Consider the following 17280-nt stretch of genomic DNA (forward strand, 5'->3'; position numbering starts at 1 on the left):
CCCAAACTAAACTAGCCACATATTCCTGCTCCTGGGACGTATCCCTCCAAACGTTTCCTATGTACTTATCTTAGTGCCTTTTAAACAGAGCTCACATCTACCATTTCCACAGGATGTTCATTCCACACTCTCACTATCCTCTATGTAAAAGATTTGTCCGCCTTTTAAAAATCTCTCTCCCCTCACCTTAAAAATGTGTCCCTAGTCTTAAAACCCCCATTCTAGGGGGACACAAAACACCTACCATTAACCCCATCTACACCCCTCATGATCTTCTATAAGGTCATCACTCAACCATCTACATTCCAGTGCGAAAATTCCCACTTGTCCAGCCTTCCTTTGTCACCCAAACATGCCACACCTAGCAACATCCTGGGAAATCTCTTCTGAATCCTCTCCAGCTTAATAATATCCTTCCTATAACTGGGTGACCAGAACTGGACACAAGGACCTCTCCATCTCCATTAATGACAGCCGACTTGACACTGACAGTTTTTACAAACCCACCAACTCCCACAGGTACCTGGATTACACCACTTCCCACCCTACCTCTTGAAAAAATGCCATCCCGTATTCCCAATTCCTCAGCCTCCGCCGTATCTGCTCCCAGGAGGACCAGTTCCACCACAGAACACACCAGATGGCCTCCTCCTTTAGAGACCACAATTTCCTTCCTACGTGATTAAAGAGGCCCTCCAATGCATCTCGTCCACATCCCGCACCTCTGCCCTCAGACCCCACCCCTCCAACCGTTACAAGGACAGAACACCCCTGGTGCTCAACTTCTACCCTACCAACCTTCGCATAAACCAAATCATCCACCGACACCTCCGCCACCTCCAAAAAGACCCCACCACCAGGGATATATTTCCCTCCCCACCCCTTTCCGCCTTCCGTAAAGACCGTTCCCTCCATGACTACCTGGTCAGGTCCATGCCCCCTACAACCCACCCTCCCATCCTGACACCTTCCTCTGCCACCGCAGTAACTGTAAAACCTGTGCCCACACCTCCTCCCTCACCTCCATCCAAGGCCCTAAAGGAGCCTTCCACATCCAAAGTTTTACCTGCACATCCACTAATATAATTTATTGTATCCGTTGCTCCCGATGCGGTCTCCTCTACATAGGGGAGACTGGACGCCTCCTAGCAGAGCACTTTAGGGAACATCTCCCACAACAATCAACCACACCGCCTGTGGCCCAACAATTTCAACTCCCCCTCCCATTCTGCTGAGGACATGGGGGTCCTGGGCCTCCTTCATCGCCGCTCCCTCACCACCAGAAGCCTGGAGGAAGAACGCCTCATCTTCCGCCTCGGAACACTTCAACCCCAGGGCATCAATGTTGACTTCAACAGTTTCCTCATTTCCCCTTCCTCCACCTCACCCTAGTTCCAAACTTCCAGCTCAGCACTGTCACCATGACTTGTCCTACCTGCCTATCTTCTTTTCCACCTATCCACTCCACCCTCCTCCCTGACCTATCACATTCATCCCCTCCCCCACTCACCTATTGCATTCTATGCTACTTTCTCCCCACCCCCACCCTCCTCTAGCTTATCTCTCCACCCTTCAGGCTCACTGCCTTTATTCCTGATGAAGGGCTTTTGCCCGAAACGTCGATTTTCCTGCTCCTCAGATGCTGCCTGAACTCCTGTGCTTTTCCAGCACCACTAATCCAGAATCTGGTTTCCAGCATCTGCAGTCATTGTTTTTACCTACAATACTCCAGAAGAGGCCTCACTAGTGTCCTGCACAACCTCAGCATGATTTCTTAACTCCTATACTCAAAGGACTGAACAATGAAGGCAAGTGTACCAAATGTCCTTTTAACCACCCTATCCTGATGTGATGAAAACTTCAAAGAATTATGCACCTGAACCCCTAGGTCCCTCTGTTCTGCAACACCACCCAAAACCCTACCATTAATTGTATAAACCCTCCCTTTTGTCATACCAAAGGGTTATGAATCTGTATAATTCACTACTCCAGAGTACAAGGAAGCTGGGATATTGAATAAATTTAAGGCGGAGACAATTTTTTTTAAACAGTAATGAGTTACAGGGTTACAGAGAGCAGGCAGGAAAGTGGAGTTGAAGCCAAGATGAGATCAGCCATGAGTGTAACAAAGAAGCAAGCAGAACAAGCTCAAAGGGCTGAATTGCCTACGCCTGCTCTGAGTTCTTATGTGTTGGGAGGATAAGCTATGGACCACATTAAATGCCTCAACATGCAAGGATCCTGACCTCTACTTAGCTGCCTAGACTCACTAAACAATGCACTCAACTGTCAACAAACATTGCTCCAATGCTGATCTCAAAGCAGTTTTACAATGGGATTGACTTTCAAGTAACATCAACTGTTTTAACATCTGCCCAATATGTCTTTCAAATCCTACTTATGTGCAAATCCTGAAAAACAGCCACTTCATCCAATTCCAGTCTTGGAGGGAGTTCTGACAATTCCCATGCAGCAGTAACATTGATCAGATACTCCAATACAGGGCCAACAAATGTCCAAGGACCTTGCTCTCCCTTGCAACGTTATAGCAAGATGAAGAAATTGCAAGAGGTTTCTTAAATAAAGTTCACAGTAGTCTACAGATCATCTTCTACAGCACAAAACCAAGAATATTACAAGCCACTGCCATTACTGAAAAATTGCAAGCAGATCATAGGTAGTAAACCAAACAGACTATTGCTGAATTCACGCTGAAGATTCACAAGTGACTGGATGGCATTCAGCTTCACTGCAAAACGGAGTAGTGAACAGCTCAGTATACTATTGGGTGCAATGGTGGCTTAGCAAATGACATCTAGTCAAGCAAGAGATTAAAGTAAAGCTACATACGAAGGTGTAACAATAGCACTGAATGTCTAATTTAATCTAAGAAAAAAAAAACCATTGCTAACTAGGCTAAATTTAATAAACATACCCAGCAACAAGAAGCATTGTTACTTTTGTAACCATTCAGTACTAATTTGCAGAATGGTGTATAGCAGCTTAAAAGCTGAACTAATCAGGGGTAGAATTATTGTTCAAGTCTTAGATGAAACACTGTCTGACCACTTACAGTCAAGAGATGACTTTAAAACAAAAGGTGATTCAAATAAGCAGACCAGCCAAGGTCAGGAAACAAAATTAGTCAATCATGCAGCAAGACAGAGTAGTAGCAGAAAGGTGGTTGTGGAAATCCAGGGAAACCAGAAGCATGTGCATCAATGTTCCAGAGCAAGCTCTTATTGGGGTTGTTGGCAAACCTGAAATTGTCCTGCCAAAAAAAACAAATCCCATTTTTGCCCAAAGGGTCACTTTCAAGTTGTGTCACAGCTAGCAGAAATGTTCAAAAAATGGCAATGTCCAGAAAATAGAAAATAATAATATGAAAATGCTTTTCCTTGAAGAGATTCTGGAACCAAGTTTCCAGATGTTAATATCCCTGTAGACAGCAGTGGTTGGTGAACTCTCTTCGGAGAGCCTTTCTTCCTCACTGGGATATATATTTGCTGTCAGTCACTAACTATTTCCTTCAACATATGCCATTGTTGCTCAACTGTCTTTTCTGTTATATTTCTTTCCCAGTCCACTCCAACCAACTCAGCTCTTATCCCTTTGTAATTATCTTTATTTAAGTTTAGCAAAGTTGTTTCTAACACTCAGTTGGGATGAGGAGTGACTTGGAGGGAAACTCGCAGGTGGTGTGGTTCACATGGATCCACTGTCTTCACTGTTTGAGTTGGATTCTGGGTAATCCAAGATGGAGGACAAGGAAAATGTCTGGCTGTAAGAGCTGCTCCTTTTTTTGAGGTATTTTAAGTGTTGGAGATGATTTCCTCGAATTCCAGGAGCAGCAGTTACTGTTTTATATGCTGTTGCATTGTTTTGGAACTTTGGAAAAACAAAAGTCAAAACAACAGCAGTTTAAAAGGGAGAAAAGCAGACAAAGGAAGCACATGGTGAGGACAGTGCAGGAGAGAGAGAAAGAGAGAACCTGCACAGTTGCTACCTTTGCTGTTTGAATTCGTGTATCGCTGGACATCGGAGTGCACCTGGGAAGAGTAATAAACAGTGAAATTCACAACTAATCTTGGAGGAATTGTTGGGCGAAGTTCACAGCACAGAATCAGATAAATTAATTGTTGTTTTAAGTCTGTCCAAGAGAAAGGCTGCAGTAGTGAGTATAGTGGATTCTTTCTTGATTATATGTTTTTTGGAGATAAGTCTCTTGATTAAACTTAAAATATAAGCCATAGCTATTAATTTAACCTGGGGCAGTGTTTTGTAGAGGTATAAGAGGGTGTTATTTTCTGGTTCTGTAGATTGCGAAGGAGCAAAAATGGCCTTTGCAATGATATGTACTTCTTGTCAGATGTGGGTGTTTAAAGAGAGTTTAAGGGTTACTATGGATTATATCTGCCATAAATGTTGTTTGATGCAAATCTTATCAGATCGAGTGGATCAGTTGGAGGGACAGATAGAAACGATGAGGAATTTGCAACAGCAACAGTATGTGATGGATGGCAGTTATAGGAAGGAGGGGGGGTAGTCTCAGATACAGTCACATAGATGGGTTAACTCCAGGAAGGGTAAGAGAGGTAGGCAGCTAGTGCAGGAGTCTTTTGTGGATATACCCATTTCAAACAGGTATGCTGTTTTGGAAAATGTAGGAGGTGGTGGATTCTCAGAGGAATGTAGCACGAACAGCCAAGTTTCTGGTATTGAGACTGGCTCTAATGCAACGAGGGGCATGTCGACTTCCAAGAGATCAATTGTGTTAGGGGATTCTGTAGTCAGAGGTACAGACAGACGTTTCTGTGGACAGCAGAGAAAAAGCAGAATGGTGTGTTGTTTTCCTGGTGCCAGGATCAAGGATGTCTCAGAGAGAGTGCAGAATGTTCTCTCAGGGGAGAGGGACCAGCAGGAGATCATTGTCCACATTGGAACCAACGACATTGGAAGGGAAAAGATTGAAAGGGAGATTACAGAGAGTTAGGCAGATATTTAAAAAGGAGGTCCTCAAGGGTACTAATATCTGGATTACTCCCAGTGCTACGATGTAGTGAGGGCAGGAATAGGAGGATAGAGCAGATGAATGCATTGCTGGGGAGCTGGTGTATGGGAGAAGGATTCACATTTTTGGACCATTGGAATCTCTTTTGGGGTAGAAGTGACCTGTACAAGAAGGATGGATTGCACCTAAATTGGAAGGGGACTAATATACTGGCAGGGAAATTTGCTAGAACTGCTTGGGAGGATCTAAACTAGTAAGGTGGGGGAGGAACCCAGGGAGATAGTGAGGAAAGATCTGCGACGTACAGCTGAGAACAGAAGGGAGTCAAACAGTCAGGACAGGCAGGGACAAGGTAGGACCAATAAATTAAACTGCATTTATTTCAATGCAAGGGGCCGAATAGGGAAGGCAGATGAACTCAGGGCATGGTTAGGAACATGGGACTGCAATATCATAGCAATTACGGAAACATGGCTCAGGGATGGGCAGGACTGGCAGCTTAATGTTCCAGTATACAAATGCTACAGGAAGGATAGAAAGGGAGGCAAGAAAGGAGGGAAAGTGGCATTTTTGATAAAGGATAGCATTACAACTGTGCTGAGGGAGGATATTCCCGGAAATGCATCCAGGGAAGTTATTTGGGTGGAATTGAGAAATAAGAAAGGGATGATCACCTTTTTGGGATTGTATTATAGACCCCCCAATAGTCAGATGGAAATTGAGAAACAAACTTGTAAGGAGATCTCAGCTAGCTGTAAGAATAATAGGGTAGTTATGGTAGGGGATTTTAACTTTCCAAACATCGACTGGGACTGCTATAGTGTTAAAGGTTTAGATGGAAAGGAATTTAAGTGTGTACAAGATAATTTTCTGATTCAGTATGTAGATGTACCTAGGAGAGAAGGTGTAAAATTTGACCTACTCTTGGGAAATAAGGCAGGGCAGGTGACTGAGGTGTCAGTGAGGGAGTACTTTGAGGCCAGCGACCATAATTCTATTTGTTTTAAAATAGTGATGGAAAAGGATAGACCAGATCTGAAAGTTGAAGATCTAAAAGGCAAGAACTTTTGAAAGCTGATTGGAGGCAGATGTTCGCAGGTAAAGGGGCGGCTGGAAAATGGGAAGCTTTCAGAAATGAGATAACAAGAATCCAGAGAAATCATATTCCTGTCAGGATGAAAGGGAAGGCTGGTAGGTATAGGGATTGCTGGATGACTAAAGAAATTGAGGATTTGGTTAAGAAAAAGAAGGAAGCATATGTCAGGTATAGACAGGATAGATTGAGTGAATCTTTAGAAGAGTATAAAAGAAGTAGGAGTATACTTAAGAGGGAAATCAGGAGGGCAAAACGGGGACATGAGATAGCGTTGGCAAATAGAATTAAGGAGAATCCAAAGGGTTTTTACAAATATATTAAGGACAAAAGGATAACTAGGGAGAGAATAGGGCCCCTCAAAGATCAGCAAGGCGGCCTTTGTGTGGAGCCACAGAAAATGGGGGAGATACTAAATGAATATTGTGCATCAGTATTTACTGTGGAAAAGGATTGGAAGATATAGACTGTAGGGAAATCGATGGTGACATCTTGCAAAATGTCCAGATTACAGAGGAGGAAGTGCTGGATGTCGTGAAACGGTTAAAAGTCGATAAATCCCCAGAACCTGATCACGTGTACCCAAGAACTCAGTGGGAAGTTAGAGAAGTGATTGCTGGGCCTCTTGCTGAGATAGTTGTATCATCGATAGTCACAGGTGAGGTGCCGGAAGACTGGAGGTTGGCAAACATGGTGCCACTGTTTAAGAAAGGTGGTAAAGACAAACCAGGGAACTATAGACCAGTGAGCCTGACCTTGGTGGTGGGCAAGTCGTTGGAGGGAATCTTGAGAGACAGGATGTACATGTGTTTGGAAAGGCAAGGACTGATTTGGGATAGTCAACATGGCTTTGTGCGTGGGAAATCATGTCTCACAAACTTGATTGAGTTTCTTTGAAGAAGTAACAAAAAAAATTGATGAGGGCAGAGCAGAAGATGTGATCTATATGGACTTCAGTATGGCATTCGACAAGGTTCCCCATGGGAGATTGATTAGCAAGGTTAGATCTCATGGAATACAGGGAGAACTAGCCATTTGGATACAGAACTGGCTCAAAGGTAGAAGACAGAGGGTAGTGGTGGGAGAGTTGTTTTTCAGACTGGAGGCCTGTGACCAGTGGAGTACCACAGGGATCAGTGCTGGGCCCTCTACTTTTTGTCATTTACATCAATGATTTGATGCAAGCATAAGAGGTACAGTTAGTAAGTTTGCAGATGACACCAAAATTGGAGGTGTCGTGTACAGCGTAGAGGGTTACCTCGGATTACAACAGGATCTGGACCAGATGAGCCAATGAGCTGAGAAGTAGCAGATGGAGTTTAATTCAGATAAATGCTAGGTGGTGCATTTTGGGAAAGCAAATCTTAGCAGGACTTATACACTTAATGGTAAGGTCCTAGGGAGTGTTGCTGAACAAAGAGACCTTGATGTGCACCTTCATAGCTCCTTGAAAGTGGAGTCGCAGGTAGATAGGATAGTGAAGGCGGCATTTGGTATGCTTTCCTTTATTGGTCAGAGTATTGAGTGCAGGAGTTGGGAGGTCATGTTGCTGCTGTACAGGACATTGGTCAGGCCACTGTTGGAATATCGCGTGCAATTCTGGTCTCCTTCTTATCGGAAAGGTGTTGTGAAACTTAAAAGGGTTCAGAAAAGATTTACAAGGATGTTGCCAGGGTTGGAGGATCTGAGCTACAGGACGAGGCTGAATAGGCTGGGGCTGTTTTCCCTGGAGCTTCGGAGGCTGAGGGGAGACCTAATAGAGGTTTACAAAATTATGAGGGGCATGGATAGGATAAATAGACAAATTCTTTTCCCTTGGGTCGGGGAGTCCAGAACTAGAGGGCATAGGTTTAGGGTGAGAGGGTAAAGGTATAAAAGAGACCTAAGGGGCAACATTTTCGCACAGAGAGTGGTACGTGTATGGAATGAGCTGCCAGAGGATGTGGTGGAGGCTGGTACAATTGCAACATTTAAGAGTCATTTGGATGGGTGTATGAATAGGAGAGGTTTGGAGGGATATGGGCCGAATGCTGGCAGGTAGGATATCTGGTCGGCATGGACAGTTTGGACCGAAGGGAGTGTTTTCATGCTGTACATCTCTTTGACTCTATGTTCAAGATGGTAGAGTTTGTGGCTTTGGATGGTGCAATGTAAGAAGCTTTTGTGAATTTCTGGAGGGAAATATCATAGATGGTGCAGACTATTGCTACTGAACTTTAGTGAATGTTTGGGGACAAGGTGCCAACCAAGCAGACTGTTATGTCCTGGATGTTGTCATAATCACCAAACCAGCAAAGCCCACTGCCCATGAATATGGGCTCTCAGTTCCCATACCCTTTTCTTAACAGCTCTCAGCAAGGCATTGGGACAATTTTGAAGCCTTGCTGTTGGTTACAGTGGAAAAAGCTTGCTAAACCTTGCCCTAGAAAGACTGGATGGAGCTGTGTATCAAATGGAAGATATCCTGATCCATAGATCAGTTCAGGCCGAACATGATAGAATGCAACACATGTTGTAACCAAGGGTCACAATATAACTGTTTTTTAACCTCACCATACACACCTGCTCCCCTTCCAAACCATGAGATCCACTTTCACCCCCTTCAACCTGCATTCCTTCATCCTTTCCTTCAGCATGGAATTTCCCAGGTCTACGAGTGGCAGCAACTTCCGAAATCAGACATGGGATTAGTGTCGGCATGTGATTTATATGCACAGACACTCAGATGGTTGTGCAACTTCAAGGGAACAGCGCCTTCTGTTACTCAAAAATTAATATGAATAATATTGCACTCCAAAGGGGAAAGTTCTGCATAATCAGTTGTTGATCTCTACAAGGTTTTCCATTGTATCTAGCCATATCCATTATGCAGGCTTTAGGTGTTGCTTTCCAAATTGCATCTACGCTTTTGTGTCAGTTGTGCTGGGTTAATTGCAACCCTGAGAATGTGTATAGGGTATAAGAAGGCAGAGAAAGAGTTAAGTTTGAGTTTTGTGAAACAAGACGTTCAGCTGAGCATGATTCAGATCAGATAAGAACTTGCAGTTAACAATGGGGTGCTTAAACAGGTCCAGGCAGCGGGGTGTGGAGGTGGTCGTTAGGGCCGATTGCCTGCCCCTCTTCCGCGGTTATGTCAGAGCCTGGGTGTCCCTGGAGAAGGAGCACGCAGTTTCCACCAACACCCTTGAGCTGCTCAGGGAGAGGTGGGTGCCGCAGGGAGTTGAGTGCATCATTTCCCTCTCCAACTCTATTTTGATTTAGTCCCTGCCCTCCCCTTCACTGTTTGATCACACAGCATTGCCCTTTGATGTTAAGGGCACTGCTTGTCACTGGCCACTTGGGCGCTTTCTTTTCTTCCTGGTGGTGGGAATTGAATAAAGATTGGTGCACCTTGTGTCTTTCACTGTGTCTCACATCTGCGCACACACACAACATGGGTGTGGGGGAATAAATAAGCACTACAAAAAAAAGAAAAAAAAACCTTGCTAGAGGCAAGGTTAATGGATTAACAACGTAGAAAAGCATTCATTGTGTGGAGCCATTTAACAAGATGAGGTAGCATTCAGTATGTAAGATCAGTTATCAAGGTGAAAAGTATTCATTATGTGAAGCCAATCATTCATTGTGTAACAGTAGATGGCTTAATCTTTACTAATTGTATGTTGCCTGATTTAGATACTCCTCTCTGTAAAATGACTATAGTTCATTGAGAAACTGCTGTTCCAGAGATCAGCAAACTCATGTTCCTGTGCACATGGGCAATCGTTCTCTCTCCCTCCAGGGCCTGGAATAAAGATGAAGGAGGTAAAACCATACTGTGTCTCTATGCGTTTTGCTTTGACTGAAAGGGGGGGGAACGGAACACAGCCCAACATCTCACACTCAACAGTCAAGACCTGAGCCAAGCACCAACTCTGTAACAGAGGCCTGCACCTTTCCCTTTGGGCACTGACCATTCTGAGTGATGGTCTGCAAGATCATGGGCCTTTTCCCATGGACACTGGTCTTTTTTGAGTGGTCATCTGGGCCTTTCCCTGATGGACACTGATCTTTCTGACGGTTACCCTAACGTACTGTAACCTTGATTAAAGTCTCTTTCACGCTGTGCAACTGGCTCAAAATCAGCTCCTCCAATCACAGGCTCTCTCTACATCAGTCCACATTACTCTCAAGGAGCAACAAGATGGAGATGGGAAACCTGTGATTAGAAGAGCTGCTCCTCTTAGACCTGTCTCCCCTGTGTGTGGGATGTGGGAGATGGCATGTTTGTCTCATTGATCACCTCCATGACTAACATTTCCTGGGCATTTTGGAATCTTTCAGATGCAAATTCACTCCTCTCCTACAGTGGCATTTTGAATGCTCACGGGAATTTGCACACAACAATGATGAATTCTCGCAGCTAACTGCCAGGTTTCTCAGGAAGATTGCAAATATATTTAGTGTCTGAGTTGATTCACAAAAGGCAAAAAACAATCAAGATGTTTCCAGTTCCTCAAGGTAACTGACCTCTAGCGATGTATAGGTGTGGTAAAACAAGTTGGAAAGTTCTTAAATTAGCTGTCATCGATGACCATTATGGCAGCTGCTATGACAAGACAATGCATGGAGCTGGGTAGAAGCAAAATAGTAGTCTTTTGAGAAAATTAGAGATGTTGATATCAGCAGGTATTTCAACTATGAACCAAAGTTGCTGACTATCATTGCTGCAGATGTATCTTCTACATTACTGAAAGCTGTATTTTTCTGACACAGATAGATGGAAAGAGCAGGTCAGTTTACCATGCATCCTGTTTGAGAATGTGTATAGGGTGCAGGCAGGGAAAGAGTGAAGTTCGAGTTTCGTGAAAGAGGTTCAGCTGAGCATGACTCAGATCAGCTACGATCTTACAGATAACAATGGGGTACTGGAGGCAAGGGTAATGGGTTAACAAGGTGGAAAAGCAGTCATGATGTAGAGCCATTTAACAAAATTGGACACATTCAGTACGCAAGATCACCTAACAAGGGGAACAGTATTCAGTGTATGAATCCAATTAACAAGATTAGAACATTCATTGTATAATAGTAAAGGGCTTGGTCCCTGCTATCAATACTCATTGATTATAACAGTCACCCAATCAATATGTATGTTGCCTTATCTGGATGCTCCTCTCTATAAAATGACTATATAGTTCATTGAGAATCTGCAGTTCCAGAGAAGGCAGTGAACTCATGTTCCTGTGCACATGGGCGATCGTTCTCTCCCCTTCCAGGACCCAGAATAAAGATGAAGGAGGTAAAACTATACTGTGTCTCTGAGTGTTTTGCTTCGACTGAGTGCGGGAGGGGAAACGGGACATCATGTTCACTGGCAGAGATACACAGTGATAGGAGAAGAAGCATTATGAAAAGTTTGCAGATTTTGTTCAGTCTTCAATTCAAGCTAGAAATAGACGACCAACTCTTGGTGACAGTTAAATTCTAGGAGTTGCCAAAAAGTCCTCCATGAGTACAACGATTTAGCTTCAGGATGAGAAGGTGTGATGCAAAGACAGTATGTTCCAGGAAAACAGCAGACTACAACAGGGGCTTTGTCCCGTATCCCTGTGGCAAAGCCAAAAGGAGATACATGTTTAGTCAAAGAGATGAGAAACTTAACATCAATAACAACCTCAATTCTAACAGCAACTCCACAAATGACTGACATCAGAGATGCAGTGAAATCTGATAAAGAATTAGCTTAGCTCAGTGTACTTTATCAAAAGAATGGCAACACACCCTGTGGCACAATCCCATTCTCAGACAGTGCCATCAACAGAGACACCTCAGAGTAGGAGATAATTTATGCTAAGAAGGACAATCTTTACAACAGGAGTTCGGTTATTCCAACATTCTTGAGTCTCATTGTACCACAACAAATGCACTAACAGCATCTGGGTATCATAATGCCAAGCCAAAGTGAAATAGGTTAGGTCTCCTCTCAACCATTCAAAAGAGTGATATGGAGCTGTATTGTTTGTGCTATTCTTCAGAGGACAAGAGAACTGTTGATGCCATTTTCATTTTCAATCAAATAATTGGAATCTTTTAGGATGAACATCAAACATAGAGGTAAAATATTCTTGACAGTAGCAAATTACTACTCCAAATGGAAAAAATCAAGCAACTGCAGGGTCACATGTCTGATTCAGTGATTACATGATTGAACAAGATTTTTGCAACACATTGAATTGCAGACTTTGTATTCTCAGAGTTTAGAATGAGTATTTTAAAGAGTTCACAACATCATATGGTTTTGTCCATACTCCAAGCTCATCAAGATATCCCTAAGCTAACACTGATACTGAATGAGGAGCATGTACAGTGAAAACATTGAAGCCAGGAACTATGATATTAAATGTGCACTGCTAAACCCTTGTTCATCTTCACTCCAGAATAGTTTTAACTCCACATGAACTTCTCACAGGAAGACGACCAAGAAATCAGCTCCCTCCTTTCCCACATACATTCATGCTACAAGTACAAAGATGACAATTTGAAAAGTGAAGGGGAAACAGGACAAGTATTGTTCCAGTCAGATAAGTGTGAAAGAGCATACAATCTTCGAGACCTTCAACTAGGAGAGCCAATGTGGATTTGACAGCAAGCGTGTGTACGATTGAAACAGACCTCTCATCGATGGCCCTGTCTTATTCAAATCAAAAATGGCACAGTTCAACCAAACACTCCAGCACTAGTTTCTACAAAGAATCAAGTTCTGCACAGTTGGAGTAGTCATTAATACAACCAAACAGATAGGAGATTCTGTGTTCATTGAGAGGTCCACATGCAAGCCCAATTACTGAACCATAATCAACAATTCTCCTTCTGCCCAGCACAGTCCAAGCGACCACAAGAAATCTCAAATTCCCAATCTCCTTGAAATGAACTGACAACACATTCAGGTAGACTAATATATCCTCACAGTCACAGAGCCTGAAAATACAAACTCTATTTATAAATATATATAAAATATGGATGTCACTGGCAAATTCAGTATTGGTTCTCTGTCCCAAATTTTCATTTTTGCAAAAATAAACTTTATTCTGAATACAAGAGGACTAAAAGAGTTCAGTCTAGACTTTACAGAAAATAGAATAAAATTTTGACATTCCCCATTAAAGCTTCTATCCAGTTGCCACAAAAGGCATTTTTTAATCACGAAAACAAATATTTTTATATTCCATTAAGGCAACTAGGGGATCTCAAAACTTACCAGGTCTTTCCTAAATTGTCCTTGAACTTAGTTGTTTGCTAGGCCATTTCAAGGACAATTGTGAGTCAACCACAGCAGTGTGGGATGGGTTCACATTCATAGAATCCCTACAGTGTGGAAGAAAGCCATTTGGCCCATTGAGGCCACACTGACTCTTGATCTTATCCTTGTAATGCTCCACTTCTCATGGCTAATCCACCAAACCTAAATATGTCTGGACACTACTGGCAATTTAACATGGCTAATCCACCTAACCTGCACATCTTTGGACTGAGAGGGGAAACCGGAACACCTGAACGAAGGCAACAACAGCAGACACAGGGAGAATATGCAAAGTTGGAATTAAATCTGGATCCCTGGCACTGTGAGGCAGCAATGCTAATCACTGAGCCACCATGCCTCCCTCAGGTTAGACCTGGTAAAAGTTGGATAAATTCCCAGGACCTGATCAGGTGTACCCGAGAACTCTTGTGAGAAGCTAGGGAAGTGAGCGCTGGGCCCCTTGCTGAGATATTTGTATCATCGATAGTCACAAGCGAAGTGCTGGAACACAGGAGGTTGTTTACAAGCTGTCATTATTTAAGAAAGGTGTAAAGAAAAACCAGGGAACTATAGATCGGTGAGCCTGACAATGGTGGTGGACAAGTTGTTGGAGGGAATCCTGAGGATTTACATGCATTTGGAAAGGCAAGGACTGACTAGGGATAGTCAACATGACTTTGCACATAGAAAATCATGCCTCACTAACTTGATTGAGTTTTTTGAAGAAATAAAGAACAGGATTGATGAGGGCAGAGTGGTGGATGTGCTCTTTATGGACTTCAGTAAGACGTTTGACAAGGTTCCTCTGGTAGACTGGTTAGCAAGGTTAGATCACAAGGTTAGGGAGAACTACCCATTTGGATACAGAACTGGCTCAAAGGTAGAAGACAGAGGGTGGTGGTAGAGGGTTGCTTTTCAGACAGGAGGCCTACCTACGACCAGTGGTGTGCCATTGGGTCCACTGCCTTTCGTCATTTATATAAATGATTTGAATGTGAACATAGAAGGTATGATTAGTACGTTTGCAGATGACATCAAAATAGGTGGCGTACTGGATACCAAAGAAGGCTATCTCAGAGTAAAACTGAACCTTGATCAGTCGGGCAAATGGGCTGAGGAATGGCAGATGGAGTTTAATTTAGATAAATGTAAGGAGTGGCATTTTGGAAAGACAGGATTTATACACTTAAGTGTTGTTGTTCTGGGGAGTGTTGATGAACAAAGAGACCTTGACATGCAAGACAGCTAGTGGTATGTTTGCCTTTATTGGTCAGTGCACTGAGTACAAGAGTTGGGAGGTCATGTTGCTGCCATACAGGACATTGATTAGGACACTTTTGGTATACTGCATGCAATTCTGGTCTCCCACCTGTAGGAAGGATGTTACGAAACGTGAAAGGGTTCAGAAAAGATTTACAAGGATGTTGCCAAGGTTGGAGGGTTTGAGCTAGAGGGAGAGACTGAATAGATTGGGGCTGTTTTCCCTAGAATGTCGGAGGCTGAGGGGTGACTTTGTAGAGGTTCATAAAATCATGAGGGGCACGGATAGGATAAATGGACAGTCTTTTCCCTGGAGTGGGGGAGTCCAGAACCAGAAGGCATTGGTTTAAGGTGAGAGGAGAAAAATATAAAAGCGACCTAAGGGACAATGTTTTCACGCAGCGGGTGGTGCATATATGGAATTATGCCAGTGGAAATGGTGGAGCCTGGTACAATTACAATATTTAAAAGGTACCTGCATGGCTATATGAATAGGAAAGTTTTAGTGGGATATGGGCCAAATGCTGGAAAATGGGACTCGATTAATTTAGGATATCTGGTTGGCATGGACAAGTTGGACCGAATGGTCTGTTTCGATGCTGTATATCTCCATGACTCTAATATATATTATATGATGGCTGAGGGATAAATATTGACACAGGTGCTGGATAAGACCCTGTTCGTCTATGAATGAGATCGCTTATGTGCACCTAACATGGCAAACCTGGAAGTTGCCACCTCTGGCATTTACCCACGCTGTACACCTCTATAACTCTGATGTAAAAAATGACAGATTTCATTTACCAAAGGAAGAGGTGAAATCAGAGACTTGGGGAAGGAACAGGGAATTGAATGATAGATTAAATCAGAAATGGGGGGAATATAATATACTAAATTATGTCTGAATGTGATATGTTAATAAAAAGGTGATGCAATGTCACATGATCTTACTCTCCATTGCAGCCCCAGGACAAGATGAAGCCATAATAAGATATTTCTTAAATAGAGTCATAGAGATGCACAGCATGGAAACAGACCCTTCGGTCTAACCTGTCCATGCCGACCAGATATCCCAACTCAATCTGGTCCCACCTGCCAGCATCCGGCCCATATCCCTCCAAACCCTTCCTATTCATATACACATCCAGATGACTTTTAAATGTTGTAATTGTACCAGCCTCCACCACATCTTCTGGCAGCTCATTCCATACACGTACTACCCTCTGTGTGAAAAAGTTGCCACTTAGATCTCTTTTATATCTTTCCCCTCTCACCCTAAACCTATGCCCTCTAGTTCTGGACTCCCCAACCCCAGGGAAAAGACGTTGTCTATTTATCCTATCTATGCCCCTCAATTTTGTAAACCTCTATAAGGTCACCCCTCAGCCTCCGACTCTCCAGGGAAAACAGCTCCAGCCTGTTCAGCCTCTCCCTATAGCTCATAATGTTGATGTTTTGCTTATCTCAGGCTCTGCAAATATTATTTAGCAGTACAATCAGACCAAGAATATTATAATAGGTATATTTAAATAATCTGCTCTGAGAGCTATGGGTTTACAGTTGACAAACATCATGCAGTAAGTACATTGATTGTAGACTGCACTGAATGACTCTTAGAAATGGAAAAGCAGCTAACAATCTTGTAATTGAAGATCACAGAAAAGGAGAGAAGTTTTTTTTGCTCTCATTTAGTTAATGACTGATCAGGGAGTTACAGGTAAGTTTGTGGCTGCAGTCTTGCCTGAATCAGGAACTCTCCACAGACTTGACCAACATAAAAAACCAAATGACAATCCTAGTGCTGCAAATGTCAGAGAATAGTACTGGGGAGCATTACATTATAGGTGGTTCAAGACTGAGGTGGTGCTACACTGTTGGAGAAATCACCTTTCAGAGTCCAAACCTTTCAAAAGAATTAGTTAAGGAAGAGAATGGAAGGCGTTGTTCCTGATATCTTGAGCAACATTTACCTTTCAATCAAAATCACTAAAATAGAATAATTAGCTTTAACCATATTATGGCTGCCTGAGGGCTCTTGTTGTGTACATGTTTAACTGCTGGGTTTCCTACATTACCATGGTGACCACATTTATTTAACTCATCAGCTTTGGAACACTCTAAGGTTTCTGTCCTCATCTTGCTGAGGTTGCGACTTGCTGTCAGGCTGCACACTCCCATTCCACAGCCGGCCCCATCTGATGCAATGAGAGGGCAACAAGCTGCTGTGACCACAGACAGGGCGCCGGAAGCCGCTCCCTTCCATCCTGACAGGCCGGCTGTTGTCTTACCTGGTGCCGGTGCCCGAGGGGCACTCCTGGCCTCGCTGACCACTTACACCTCGGGGATGGGGCGGCCTCATTGGGGGATAGAGGTCCCAGGAGCCGGCCTGTACCGGAGAGAGAGAGGGAAACAGAGGCCGGTCAGAAGCCGATGCATCACAGGGAACCATCTAAATCCCAGGCCGAGGCTGCTGACTGGGGCCTTGGCCTGGCCCACGATCCCCGCCTCGGTACTCACCACTCTCCCCAGCCGCCCGTTCCCTCAGGCAGTGCCGGCGAAATGGATGAAACGGTCGGCAACCATGAAGCCGACACGTGGGTCCGACTCATATCATCAATCCCCCTCGTTACAAGGATA

At 43.6% G+C, this 17280-nt stretch overlaps 1 protein-coding gene across 1 annotated transcript in view; it reads right to left on the minus strand.

The window, feature by feature from the left end:
* The window catches only part of polr3e (polymerase (RNA) III (DNA directed) polypeptide E), a 71167-nt gene extending 53887 nt beyond the window's left edge, over positions 1–17280 (minus strand). The window contains exons 1-2 of the mRNA XM_060840210.1: positions 17161–17280; positions 16932–17029 (exon numbers count right to left, since the gene is read on the minus strand). The gene's annotated coding sequence lies outside the window, so the exon portion shown is untranslated. The remainder of the gene's footprint in view (positions 1–16931; positions 17030–17160) is intronic.

The sequence above is a fragment of the Hemiscyllium ocellatum genome, chromosome 20 (genome assembly GCF_020745735.1).
Source record: "Hemiscyllium ocellatum isolate sHemOce1 chromosome 20, sHemOce1.pat.X.cur, whole genome shotgun sequence".
Classification (NCBI taxonomy): Eukaryota; Metazoa; Chordata; class Chondrichthyes; order Orectolobiformes; family Hemiscylliidae; genus Hemiscyllium; species Hemiscyllium ocellatum.